Source organism: Triticum dicoccoides, chromosome 6B (genome assembly GCF_002162155.2).
Source record: "Triticum dicoccoides isolate Atlit2015 ecotype Zavitan chromosome 6B, WEW_v2.0, whole genome shotgun sequence".
Taxonomy (NCBI): Eukaryota; Viridiplantae; Streptophyta; class Magnoliopsida; order Poales; family Poaceae; genus Triticum; species Triticum dicoccoides.
This window is the reverse complement of record NC_041391.1, coordinates 436,474,883-436,489,048: the sequence shown is the minus strand read 5'-3', so window position 1 is coordinate 436,489,048 and position 14,166 is coordinate 436,474,883.

Below are 14,166 nucleotides of genomic sequence, written 5' to 3'. Positions count from 1 at the left end.
TTGCTTCCTTGACGGGGATGCTCGTTTCTGGAATTTCTTCATCTTGTGTTGGCGTCCACTCTGCTATGAATTCTGCCAATGCTCTGCTTTGGATAGTTGAAGTGCTTTCAAACTTGAGGCCAAGGCTTGACAGTTCCAGTGCCCACTCGACAATCCTGCCTGTTGCTTCTAGATTTTGCAGTATCCTCTTCAGCGGAAAACGAGTGACAACTGTTATCTCATGTGCTTGGAAGTAATGGCGCAGCTTTCTCGAGGCCATGAGAAGGCCGAAAAGCAATTTCTGCACACCAGAGTACCTTGACCTAGCCCCCTGCAGAAGGGAACTGACAAAGTAAACTGGGCGCTGCACCATTTTCTTCTGCATCTCCTCCCGCGCCTGCGCAGATCCGTCTTTGTCGGGACCAGAGCTTGTCGGTGAAGCCGCCTGTTTGTCGCTGGATGCATCTGTTGTGGTTGCTGGCTCATCATCGGTCTCCCTCTCCGCCACTAACGCAGCACTAACCACTTGATTGGTTGCTGCTATATATAGTAGCAACTTCTCTTGTGGCTTAGGTGCGACAAGTGTTGGAGTGGAGGACAGGTATCTCTTCAAGTCCTGCAACGCAGCCTCCGCCTTCGGAGTCCATTTCATTGGACCTACCTTTTTCAATATTTTGAAAAACGGCAGGGCGTGCTCAGCAGACCTAGAGATAAACCTGCTGAGAGCAGCCACGCAACCGGCAAGTCTTCGTACATCCTTGACGCGCTTTGGAGCTTCAATCTTCTCAATGGCCTTGATCTTGTCGGGATTGGCTTCAATCCCCCACTGAGACACGAAGAACCCGAGAAGCTTGCCGGAGGGTACTCCCAACACACACTTCTCGGGGTTAAGCTTGAGGTTGATCTTGCGCAGATTTGCAAAGGTTTCGTCTAAATCTTGAATAAGAGTCGCCTTGTCCTTGCTCTTGACCACTGTGTCATCCATGTAGGCTTCCACATTTCTGTGTATTTGTGGCTCAAAAGCGACATGGACCACTCTTGCAAATGTTGAACCAGCATTCTTTAAACCGAAAGGCATCCGTATGAAACAGTATGTGCCACATGGGGTGATGAATGCGGTCTTTTCCTCATCCTCTTATGCCATGAAGATCTGATGGTATCCTGAGTATGCGTCAAGAAATGAAAGCAAGTCACATCCGGCTGTGGAGTCAACAATCTGGTCAATGCGCGGCAAAGGAAATGGGTCTTTGGGGAAAGCTTTATTGATATCGGTAAAGTCGATACAAAGACTCCATTTCCCGTTTGCCTTACGCACGACTACAGGATTGGCCAACCACATAGGATGGAGCACTCCTCTGACAAGGCCTGCTGCTTCTAGCTTCTTGATTTCTTCTGCGATGAATTCTTGGCGCTCCACTGCCTGTTTCCCGACTTTCTGCTTGACGGGCCGCGCATGAGGACAGACGGCAAGGTGGTGCTCGATTACTTTCCTGGGAACACCGAGGATGTCAGACGGTTGCCACGCAAACACGTCGACGTTCGCCCGCAGGAAAGCAACGAGCGCGCTTTCCTATTTAGGGTCGAGAGTGGCACTGATGGTGAAGGTACCACCAGTGTCGTCGTCCTTGGCGGACACCTTCTTGGTCTCTGGTGGAGCTGCCATTGTCTTCTTACACTTGCCGGTGGAGCTTGATGGTGCGTCCTCGACGGTAGCCCAGCACTCCGAAGAGGTGCGCTTGCCGGAGTGGGCATCAGAGCTCTTGCCGGACTTGGCCTTCTTCTTCCCCTCGGAAGCTTCAGCGGCAAGTGACTTGCGATCTGCTGCGGCTGCTGCTTCCCGGTAGATCTTGTCGGGGCAGATAAGAGCATCCTTCTTGTCGCCGTGGACAGAGATGACACTTATCGGGCCTGGCATCTTCAGCATGTTGTATGCATAGTGAGAGGCTGCCATGAATTTGGCGAGTGCTGGACAGCCGAGTATCCCATTGTAAGGCAATGGAAAGTCAGCAACGTCAAAAGTGACCCTCTCAGTCCTGAAGTTCAACTCGCTGCCAAATGTCACCGGCAACGTGATCTTTCCCTTCGGCTTGCTCCTTCCCGGATTGATTCCTTGGAATGTGCCGGTCTCTTCGAGCTCGCTGTCAGGGATCTGGAGTTTCTGGAGTACCGCGGAGGAGATCAGGTTCAAGCCGGCCCCACCGTCAACTAGCATCTTAGTGACCTTGAGGTTGCGGATAGTTGGTCAAACCAACATCGGCAAGCACCCGACTGCAGTTATGCGGTCAGGGTGGTCCTCAATATCAAAGATGATAGGCGTGCTGGACCATTTCAGAGGCTTGCATGACTCGACGGGTGGTTCTGCCGCATTGACTTCCCGCACCCACTGCTTGAGCTGGCGGTGTGAAGTATACAGAGAAGCACCGCCGTCAACGCACAGGACCTCTGTGGCTTTCTGGAACTCTTGCGCATCGGCCTCATCATCATCCATATCTTCATCATCGTCGTCATCTTCATCCTTGTCGCGGCCACGGGGAGGTCTGTCTCCTTGCCGCTGCTTGGCCTTGCCGCGGCGTCCTCCTCGGCCGGGACGTTTCTTGCCAGCTCCTCTAGCACCTTCCTGGGCCTTCTCCTTGTCGCGTCGCTCGTATTCATCCTTTTGCTGCTCGACAAGCTGCTCGACCTTCTTGCAGCTCTGGAGGTCATGACCCTTGGTGCGGTGGATCTTGCAGTACTGCTTGTTGGTGCTGTCCTGCTTGTCGGCGACCGCCACAGCCCGGTAGTTGGTGCCTGCGGCAATCTCCTTGCCGGAGCTACCAGCTTTGGCTTTCTTGGCGCCACCTCCGTTGCCGGATTGCTCAACAACTAGCACATCTTTGCCTTTCTTCTTCCTGTTGCTTCGCCGCCGGTTTTTCTTCGTCGGGGCAGCATCCTCACTATCAGATCCTCCTGCTTCTATATTCTCTCTGGGGAGTTTCCTCCCTTCCTCAGCACGTGCACACTTGTCGGCCAGGGCATATAGCTCACTGAGGTCTCTGATCTTGCACATCGCCATCTCCTCCCGCATCCTGCGGTTTCGCACGTTCTGATGGAACGCGCTGATTACCGCGGCAGGGTGGACATCTGGGATGTTGTGTTGTACACGGCTGAATCTCTGAATATACTTGCGCAGGGGCTCTCCTTCCTTCTGGGCGAGCAGATGAAGGTCGCTCTCTTGGCCATGAGGCTTGTGGCCGCCTGTAAATGCGCCGACAAACTGATGGCATAGATCTGCCCAGGAGGATATGGAGTTGTCCGGTAAGTGCATGAGCCAGGATCTGACATTGGGCTTGAGCACCAGCGGGAAGTAGTTGGCAAGGATCTTGTCGTCGCGCCCCCCGGTAGCTTCCACCGCGATGGTGTAGATGCTGAGGAACTCCGACGGATGCGACTTGCCGTCGTACTTCTCTGGCACGTCTGGCTTGAAATTTTTCTTGCTGGGCCACTGGACTTGCCGCAGCTCACGAGTGAACGCAGGGCAACCTACCGCGTACGGCAAGTCGTCTGGTTCCCCTGGCGCATGCATGTCGACAGAGGGCCCAGCGCGCTGGTCGGATTGACGCCGCGCTTCTCTTCGGCGCTCGATGCGAGTACGAGCGTCTTCTTGCTGTCGTTCGTGAAGAACTTGGTGCTGATCGCGACGAGCTCGTGGATCCGACGATGCGTGGAGTCGCTATCGAGGTGGATCCGGCGAGCCGACGATCTTGGCCTTCGGGGTGGAGAGTGCATGGTGGTTGCATCCCCATCGGTTTTGTCGCCATCGGCTCGCGCCTGGCGGTCCTGCCGCGACAGCGATGTGCTCGGCTGCTGCGGAGTGTCGCCGTTGGCGAAGCCGATGAGACTCTGAATGGTGGCCCTCCATTCGTCGATCTTGTCCGCCATTGGAGGGTAATCCAGGAGCAGTTGAGCTTGCGCCAAAGCTTCTGCTGAAGTAGTGGGTGGCAGTGGCGAATGGTGCGAGGAGCGGGATGTGCTCGGACTTCTAACTATGTTAGAAGGAGTAGTATCCCGTCCAGGCGACCGTGCCTCGCTCGTGCCAGCACGTTGGCGTGCATGCTGGTCTTGAGCACCCCGAGATCCACCAGCTTGATCTTGGTCCAACGAACGCATGGTACTACGATTACCATGACGATGTCGGTCCTGCGCCTCCTGAGATGGGCGCGGTGCACGTACGGACGCCGAGGTCTGCGCAGCCTTGTCCTTGGACCCGGCAGCACCGTGAGCTCCCTCGTCGACGCCCGTTCTTCCGCCGGCGTCCTCCCCACCACTCGTTTGCTCCGGTGGTGGTGGGATCGACGCGGACGGAACAGCCGCCTCCGAAGCCTTCTTCTTCGGCGGCATGTCAATGAAGAAAACAAAGATCTAGCTCGTGTGAACGCCGGATCAGGTTCACACAATCTCGACGCCCCCCTACCTGGCGCGCCAAAGATGTCGGGGAAATTGATCCACGAACACCTATGGGGACCGGCGGACCGAGCCCCTTTCGGTTCGGCGGGGGGCGGAGATCGCACGAAGAGCAGATTGAGCCAAAGCACACGAGCAGTTTACCCAGCTTCGGAGCTCTCCGGAGAGATAATACTCCTACTGCTGCTTGTCTGATTGTATTGTGTTCTTGCTCAGGAGCGCAGAGTGCTATAGTACACCCTAGCTGCTAACAAAACTGAGCGTGAGTGTGTTTCTGGCTTCGAACCTCCCCAACCTCTGCTACGTTGCGCATGGGCCTCCTTTTATATTCTAAAGGGGTCACCGACAGGTGGCAACGTAGACAAGGGTAAAAATGGAAAAAGAGTTGCGGTAGGTACAACTACCATGTACAGTGTATCGTACAGTGTATCATACCTAACCCTGACGGCAGGGGACAAAGGCATTAAATGCCCGTCTGCGTCGCCCAAATAGTGCAAACAGGGACCGTCAGGGGCGCCACCGCTTGCCACGATGGCTATCTTGTCAGCGCCGCTTGCCACTGCACACCGTTGGCTGCACAGCCTCCTGCCACGCGCGCCTGGAAAGGCCCCAGGGCGACACGTTGGTGGATGTGCTGGAGCGTGGGTATGGAGTGGTAGCCTGCCGTGGCAAGCGCCTTGCCGCGGTCGTTGTCTTGTCGCGCCCGGAAGCTTGTCGCTCCCCGGGCCTTACCGGGACGCGTGGCGTGTCGCGGCAAGTTCCTTGAGATGCCTTGGTTGGCCTTCCCGGCAAGCTCCTCTTGCCGGGGCCTTGTCTTCTTGGCTTGGATACTTTGTTCTTGAATGGCTTCCCGGCAAGCTCCTCTTGCCGGGGCCTTGTCTCCTTGACTTGAATACTTTGTTCTTGAATGGCTCCAAAGGAACCACGGAGGACCTTGGCGGTCACCCGGCAAGCCTTGCCGCGGGGTGCTGCGACTGCCCGTGCACAAGTTTGGGATACTACGGTACCCCTACTCTAGTACACCGACAGTTGTGTTTAATTCTTTCTAAAAGATCCCACCAGAATTCAATAGTCTTCTTCATAAAAGAACCAGTACAAGAAGTATCAAGCATGGATTGATCATTACGAGAAAGCCGAGCAAAAAAATTATGAATAATAATTTCTCTCGAGAGCTCATGATTGGGGCATGAATATAACATTGACTTAATCCTCCCCAAGCTAGAGCGATGCTTTCTCCTTCACGAGGCCAAAAATTATATATATAATTCCGATTACGATGAACAAGATGCATAGGATAATTTTTTGATGAAATTCCAATTTCAAATGGTTCTAGTTCCAAGATCCAATATCATCGCATAGCCTATACCATGTCAATGCTTTTCCCTTCAAAGATAAAGGGAAAACCTTCTTCTTAGCTTCATCTCCGAGCAAACCTGCAAGCTTAAACTATACACAGATTTCATCCACATATATCAAGTGCATATCAGGATGTTCGGTTCCATCTCCTGCATAAGGACTAGCTAGCAGTTGTTCTAACATACCCGAAGGAATTTCATATTCAATATTTTCAGTAGGCGTAGTAGGTTGAGGGGTAACTAATTGTGGTTCTGGTCAAGGTGAAGATACCCCTAACAAATCCTACAAAGGATTGTTTTCCATGGTAGCAAGTGACACTAAATTTCAGCACGTAGTAATAATGTTTCCTGACCAATTTCCACTTACCAAGAGCGCTTCACTCCCCGGCAACGGTGCTAGAAAATTGCCTTGATGACCCACAAGTGTATGGGGTCAATTGTAGCCCTTTTCGATAAGTAAGAGTGTCGAACCCAATGAGGAGCAGAAGGAAATGACAAGTGGTTTTCAGCAAGGTAATGTCTGCAAGTGCTAAAATTGTGAGTAGCAGAGTAGTTTGATAACAAGATAGTTTGTAACGAGCAAGTAACAATAGTAGTAGGAAAAGTGCAGCAAGGTAGCCCAATCCATTTTAGGCAAAGGACATACCAAAACCGGTTTCTTATGATAAGCAAAGTGTTCTTGAGGGTACACGGGAATTTCATCTAGTCACTTTCATCATGTTGGCTTAATTCGTGTTCGGTACTTTGAAAATTTGATATGTGGGTGGACCGGTACTTAGGTGCTGTTCTTACTTGAACAAACCTCCTACTTATGATTAACCCTCTTGCATACATCCACAACTATGAGAAAAGTATTATGAATAAATTCTAACCATAGCATTAAAGTTTTGGATCCAATCAGTCCCTTGCGGAATAGCGCATAAACTGGGGTTTAAGCTCTGTCACTCTTGCAACCCACCATCTAATAACTACTCCACAATGCATTACCTTAGGCCCAAATATGGTGAGGTGTCATGTAGTCGATGTTCACATGGCACCACTAAGAGAGTGGCAACATACATACCATCAAAATATCGAACACATATCAAGTTCGCATGCTTACTTGCAACATGATTTCTCCCGTGACCTCAAGAACGAAAGTAACTACTCACAAATGATAAACATGCTCAAGATCAGAGGGGTATTAAATAGCATAATGGATCTGAACATATAATCTTCCGCCAAATAAACCGTATAGTAATCAACTACAAGATGTAATCAACACTACTAGTCACCCACAAGCACCAATCCATAGTTTTGATACAAAGATTGAACACAAGAGATGAACTTTGGTTTGAGAGGAGTTGGTGCTGTGAAGATGTTGATGAAGATAGCCCTCCACAAGATGGGAGAGTTGTTGGTGGTGATGATGACGATGATTTCCCCCTTCGAGAGGGGAGTTCCCCCGGTGGAATCGCTCTGCTGGAGGGCAAAAGTGCTCCTGCCCAAGTTCCGCTACGAGGCTGCGGAGATTTGTCCCGAATGTTCTCTCCTTATTTTTTCTAGGTCAAAATGACTTATATACCATAAGATGGGCACCGGAGGTGGGCCGAGGAGGGCAGCACCCACCAGGGCGCGCTCGGGCCTCCTGGCGCGCCTAGGTGGGTTGTGCCCACCTGGTGGCCCTCCTATGGTACTTATTTGCTCCAATGTTTATTAAATATACCATCAAAAATCCTCGGGGAGTTTTAGCTTATTTGGAGTTGTGCGGAATAGGTAGCTTGATGTAGCTTTTTCAGGTCCAGATTTCCAGCTGCCAGAATTCTCCCCCTTGGTGCATACCTTGCATATTATGAGGGAAATGCATTAGAATTAATCCAAAAAGCATTATTATACAATAAAACAACATAAATAACAGTAAGAAAACATGATGCAAAATGGACGAATCAGACCCCGCACCCTTGTCCGTGTTGCCATGCTTTGCTTCCGGATAACTCAATCTGTGAGACGATGTGTAGAGACCAACACATCACCGGCGCCCGCCTTAGTTGTACGACTCTGAAGAGCTACTATTGAGTGACGAGGGTGATACCTCACATCTCACTCTTGATGGTTGAGGGAGTCCTGGATAAGGGGGTATCCAGACAGCCGGACTGTATACATCGTCCGGACTATTGAAGCGTGAAGATACAAGACTCAAGACTTCGGCCCGTGTCCAGATGGGACTCTCCTTGGCATGGAAGGCAAGCTTGGCGATCCAGATATTGTGTTTCCTTCCTTGTAACCGACTCCATGTAAACCCTAGCCCTCTCCGGTGTCTATATAAACCGGAGGGGTTGGTCCTTAGAAGGCCGATCACAATTACAATCATACCATCATAGGCTAGCTCTTAGGGTTTAGCCTCTACGATCTCGTGGTAGATCTACTCTTGTACTACCCATATCTTCAATATTAATCAAGCAGGAAGTAGGGTTTCACCTCCATCGAGAGGGCCCGAACCTGGGTAAACATCTATGTCCCTTGCTTCCTGTTACCATCAACCTTGACGCACAGATCGGGACGCCCTACCCAAGATCCGCCGATTTTGACACCGACATGGGTGCTTTCATTGAGAGTTCCTCTATGTCGTCGCTGCAAGGCTCGATTGCTCCTTCAATCATCATCAACAACATGGTCCAGGGTGAGACTTTTCTCCCCGGACAGGTCTTCGTGTTCGGCGGCTCTCCCCTATGGGCCAACTCGCTGGGCCATCTGGAGAAGATCGGCAGCTACGCCCCTGGCCATCAGATCAGGTTCGTAAACCTGAACTACACGGCAGACATTCGCGGAGACTTGATCTTCGACGGATTCGAGCCTATGCCAGAGGCACCGGACAGTCACGACAGGCATGGCTTAGACCTCTGCGGTAGCCCTGACTCAAATCCGGGGCAGGCTGTGCTGCCTAAGGACGGAGGGATGGACCCCGCCCCGCAGGCCGTACCCTCATCGGCGGTGGAGCCGAACACAGCCTCACTTCTGAGGAAGCCTGTGACTCCGGACCCCCGGATTCGTATCCGGTTGTAGGCTCCAGTCCACGCGTTCCCGAGCCCGTCGAGCCTGGTTTGGCTCCGGTAATGGAGTTCACCGCTGCGGACATCTTTCAGCACTCGCCCTTTGGAGACATGATGAACTCATGAAAGTATCTCTCTTTGTCAGGAGGCTCTGGGCCGAACTATGTCCGGCTTGAGTGGAAAGCAGACGACGACGGAATTCATTGCCCACCCACCAACCACTTCATTGCCACGGTCGATGATTTAACCGACGTGCTTGACTTCGACTCCGAAGACATCGACGGTATGGACGACGATGCAGGAGAATTACAGGAGCACCGCTCATAGTGCGGTGGACGGCCACCTCCTCATACGATATATACACGGTGGACACTCCGAAGGAAACCAATGGCAACGAGGCAACGGAGGATAACCCCTTAGGAGGAAAAGCAAAGCATGGGCATCTTCGACGCTGCTCCAAGCCCCGCCACATCAACACCGGCCCCAGAGATGAAAGCAATCCGGACGGTGCCGAAGAGGAATACAACCCCGATCAGCCTACCTTCAAGCAGGTCGGACCGGCCACGGTGGGATACCGGGAGAGGGACAACTGCACACCCCTCTCCGAAGACGAGGAAAGCCTCGGTAATGATGAGTTCCGCGTGCCTGAAGATCCAGCGGAACAAGTTTGCTTCAAGCGATGGCTCATGGCCACGGCAAGGAGCCTGCAAAGGAAGCAAGAGCAGCTCAAAGCTGACCAATATGTGCTAGTGGACAGGTGGACCAAGATCCTGGCCACCGAAAAGTACGAACTCGACCACCCTAACAAAGGGCATACCCGGCACAACTGGCTAGCTCAGCTCAAGCAGGAGAACCACAGGCACACACCCAGACGTCCACACATCACTATGGTCCAAGACAGTAAGAAGCATACACGAAGAGGCATCCTCAAGCCTCGGCGCAATGGTCATAAACGCCAAGACAGGGAAACTGGTGCCAAGTCCAGCAACTCTCTGTCCGGTAAACGGACAAAGAACAGCCCAAGCCTACTCGGCCAAAGCCACAGACTCGATCAACCGTGTGAAATTCACGGTACTCCTAGAAGGACGGCAAAGCATACCAATAGAGAATGCTGGATCCTCAAAACAAAGCGGTTGGTTGTGCACCGGAAGCAATAAGGGGAGGCGTCTCGTCAAGAACCCCCTCCCCCCAGGGCATAAAAGTATGGCCGATCGCCCATGATCACATCAACCACAGCAAGTCAATTGCAGTACCTCTAGACCTAGTAGTCCGGGGGCTCCATAACACACAAAGCCCACACGGGTATGAAGCCACGAATAACATCTTCTAAAAGATGCAAGGTGCAAAGGCCAAGTTTTATTGACCCACCACTCTAACGGTTGTCTTCGGATCACCCAAAAAAACTATCCGGACACCCACTGAGGAGTCCGCGCTACCTCACGGTACAGTGGCTGGGCCCACCGGGAGCCGATCAGGGACCCTTGGACCAACCAGAAGAGGACGCTCAGCTGGCTTCAAGCATTTGCCTTTACAAACTAATGTTGACGCAGAACAGGATTGGCGACGTGGAATCAGCCCGGACACACAATGGCAGGAATATGCAGGTAGAAGGCAGTTCAGATTCACTCTTGATCCACTCACAGCCCCCTCCAGTCTGGACATCACAGGTTCTGCCAAAAAACACCTCTTTTCGTACATCGTACTGATATGCATAGACATATCATCCTACTACAATGCGTAGACTTAAATAACACTTACCGTCCGTCATTTATCGTTGACGCCTCTTTGCCTAAAATGACAGCCACGCTTCGTGTTCGCCCGGTTATGCTAGGGGCTTCACAGCACGACAATAAAGTCCGACCACCTTCTCGGTCGCTCGGCACCCTGAACTTATAGCACTATATGCATTAGCTCCGAATCATGTCTTGGGTCATTGGTTGGGTTTGCCCGGCTCCCATGTTTTGGTACCTTACGTTCCATTCTATCGGCTAAGGTAGCGCTGGGAGAACTACTGTGATTGTGTCCCCGGTTCAGCCGGACGAGCACCTCAGTAGAGAAAGCCGAAAACCGACTGTCATGATGCAGCGAGAGCTGGTCAGCTGTTCGAGAGGTTGTAAAATCCTTAAAGATTTATTCCGCACAACGCCATTATAAATACAGAGTGCGACATATCGGTCTTCTGATTAGGCGCTAATAGAGCTCCTAGTTCGGCCTTCCGAACACTAGGGGCTGCGCCGACCATACTCGAATTCCTATGGCTAAGTGAGAGTAATAAAGCTTTATAGTCCGATTGCCTGGTTCGCGGAGAGAAACACCTCCTTAAAAGGATCCAGCTATGGGATAAAGAGCGTTCAGACATATCCCGAACACCCCCGTATTCTTTTTACATGGGGGCAGAAGCCGACGACTGGCCAACTCTCAGGATTTGCATACAATAAACAGCCGCACAGGAAGAACATATGTTCAAACAAAACACGCACTATATAATAAAAACGCCATTATCCCATATTAAAAAAAGCGGCACGAATGCCCTCAGGGAAATATAATGTCTTTGGCACACTTATCCGCCGCAAGGCGGGCCCCTTTTAGTACACCTTCATAGTACAGTTCGGGCTTGCGGTGCTCCTTACCCTCCGGCGGCCCCTCAGTCATCAGCTTCTCCGCGTCAAGCTTCCCCCAATGCACTTTTGCATGGGCAAACGCCATGCATGCACCTTCTATACAGACTGATCGCTTGATAGCATCTAGCCGAGGACAAGCGCCCACAATCCGATTCACGAGCCCGAAGTAACTACTTGGAATCGGCTACGCAGGCCACAGCCGGACAACTAAGTCCTTCATGGCTAGTTCGGCCGCCTAGTGCAGTTCGACCAACTGCTTTAGCTGATCAATAAAAGGCACCGGATAGTTCGGCGCCAAATACTGCGACCAGAAATCCCTCTTTGCAGACTTCTTCTCCTCGGTTCGGTAGAATTGGGCGGCATCTGATATGCTACGAGGAAGATCTGCAAAAGCCCCTGGAAAAATAAGAATTCAGCTTGCCGCTTAGGATTCTTCCCATTATCATGTACAAAGGGCTAAGAATACATAAGGCTTTACCAACCGCAACTTTCCGGGCCTCCTGAATGTCCCGCACAGCACCTCGGGCTTCTTCCCGAGCACCTTCCGCAGCCTCGAGAGCTTGCACTAGTTCGGATTCTTTCCCTACTAAACTCTGCTCTAAGCCCTCGCTTTTCTTCACAGCTTCCTGGAACTCTTGCTCAGCTGCGATGACCCTGGCCTCGTGTTTTTCATGAAGTGCCTGTTCGGCGGCAACCTTCTGGTTGGCATCGGCCACAGCCTTCTTTAGTGCCTCGTATTCGGCACTCGCCCCTAGAGCACACAATACAAATACTTTTCACTAAAGCATAACTACTCATTCGAGCAAACTACAAGACAAATGTTTTCAACATACCTTGCTTGTCTTCCAATTGCATCTTCACACGGTCCAGTTCTTCCTCGGCCCGTGCAAGGCTCTGCTTCAGTTTGGACACTTCCGCATTATAAGCGGCCATCCTCTCTGCAGACGCCTGTTTTCACATAAAGGGGTATACGTCACTCACATAGGCTCCTGCGGAAGAAGAGGATTTGATCCCCTGCCCGGCTCCGTCTCCTCCGCCGGACAGTGTATCAGGGGCTACTACTCATATCATGACAATTCCTCAAAAGGTTTCTTAGGAAACATACCTCAAAGGCCTTTATAAGGCCAAAGCAGGACTCATTTAGCCCGCTCTCGGCGGACTAAATCTTCTCAACCACCACGCCCATGAGGGTCCGATGCTCATCGATGATAGATGCGTTCTTCAACGCTATCAATAGACCACCGGGCAGCTCTGCTCGAATAGAGGACGTCGGTGGGGTAGGCAGGCCTCCCACCATTGAAGGTGGCTATTTGCTCGATTCTGGAACCTTAGAGGTACCGGGGGCCGTATCCATCCCCGCGTGTCCGGCTCCAGGGATATGTCCTCCCTGGTCCAGGTCCTGTCGAGATGACACCTCAGTGTTGCTCGCGGACTTTGGGGAAGGGGCATGCGGAGGCGTCTCGCTCGCCAAGGTGTCTGAGCCCAGCGAATCCTCCGATGAGGACCGACCGGCGCGATACCTTTCCGGACTGTGCAAAATGTGGCAACAGTTAAAACTACTATACCCAAAAACAATCTCGGACGCATATACGTGTTCGGATACTTATGACTTCTCCAGGGGCTGGGCCCTGGGATCCCACTCCGGGCTGCAATCAGCAGCCGTGGTGGATGCCTCTGGGAGGGAACCTTTCCCCCTCTTGGGCGATCCGGCCTCCAGAGATGCAGAGGCCGTCCTTTTCCTCCCGCCATCAGAGTGAGGCTCATCCTCCTCTGCTTCCTCCTCTTCGTCTTCAGAAGAAGGATCGTCGCTGGAGTCTTCGGAGTTGGCGTCCGTAGCCTCGTGACGGCGAAGGCCACTCCGGGACTTTTTTACTTTCTTGGAGGCCTCTTTCTTTGGCGCCTCGTAAGGCGCGGGGACCAGCATCTTCGTCAGAAGAGGTCCGACCGGTTCCTCCGGCAGGGGGGCTGGACAATGTATCCGCTCCACCTTCTTTATCCACCCGTGAGGTCACGATGAAACACAATTAAGATGTCTCCCTCATGACATGCCAGCTGAAGCATGAATGGACAGAGCGTGGCTGTAACTTACCGAGCTTGCAGAATGGGATAATTGATACCCACGATCCTCGGCGGGGCCCGGCCACGATTTGCCGGACTTGAAGAGCACCTTCCAGATATCCTTGTGGGAGGAATCATAAAGTTCCTGAAGGGTTTGGTGCTCGGTTGGGTCGAGCTCCCACAGAGTGCAAGCTCGGCGCTGACAGGGGAGAACCAGGCGAACTAGCATCATCTGGACTACATCGACGAGTTTGACGTCCCTGTCAACCACACTCTGAACGCGCATCTGGAGCAGTGACAGCTCATCGGACGAGGACCAGTTTGGGCCCTTCTTGGGCCAAGACGTGAGCCGTAGTTGAGCTCCGGATCTGAACTCTGGAGCTGCCACCCACTTTTTGCCGCGTGGTTCGATGATATAGAACCACTGCTGCTGCCACTCCTTGACGGAGTCGTTGAAAGCACCCTTCGGCCAAGCAGCCTTGGGCATCTTGCTTACCATGGCGCCACCGCACTCGGCGTGTTCGCCACTCACCACCTTGGGTTTCACATTGAAAATCTTCAGCCACAGGCCGAAGTGAGGTGGGATTCGGAGAAAAGCCTCGCACACGACGATGAACATCGAGATATTGAGGAAGGAGTTGGGGGAAAGATCATGAAAATCGATCACGTAGTAATACATGACCC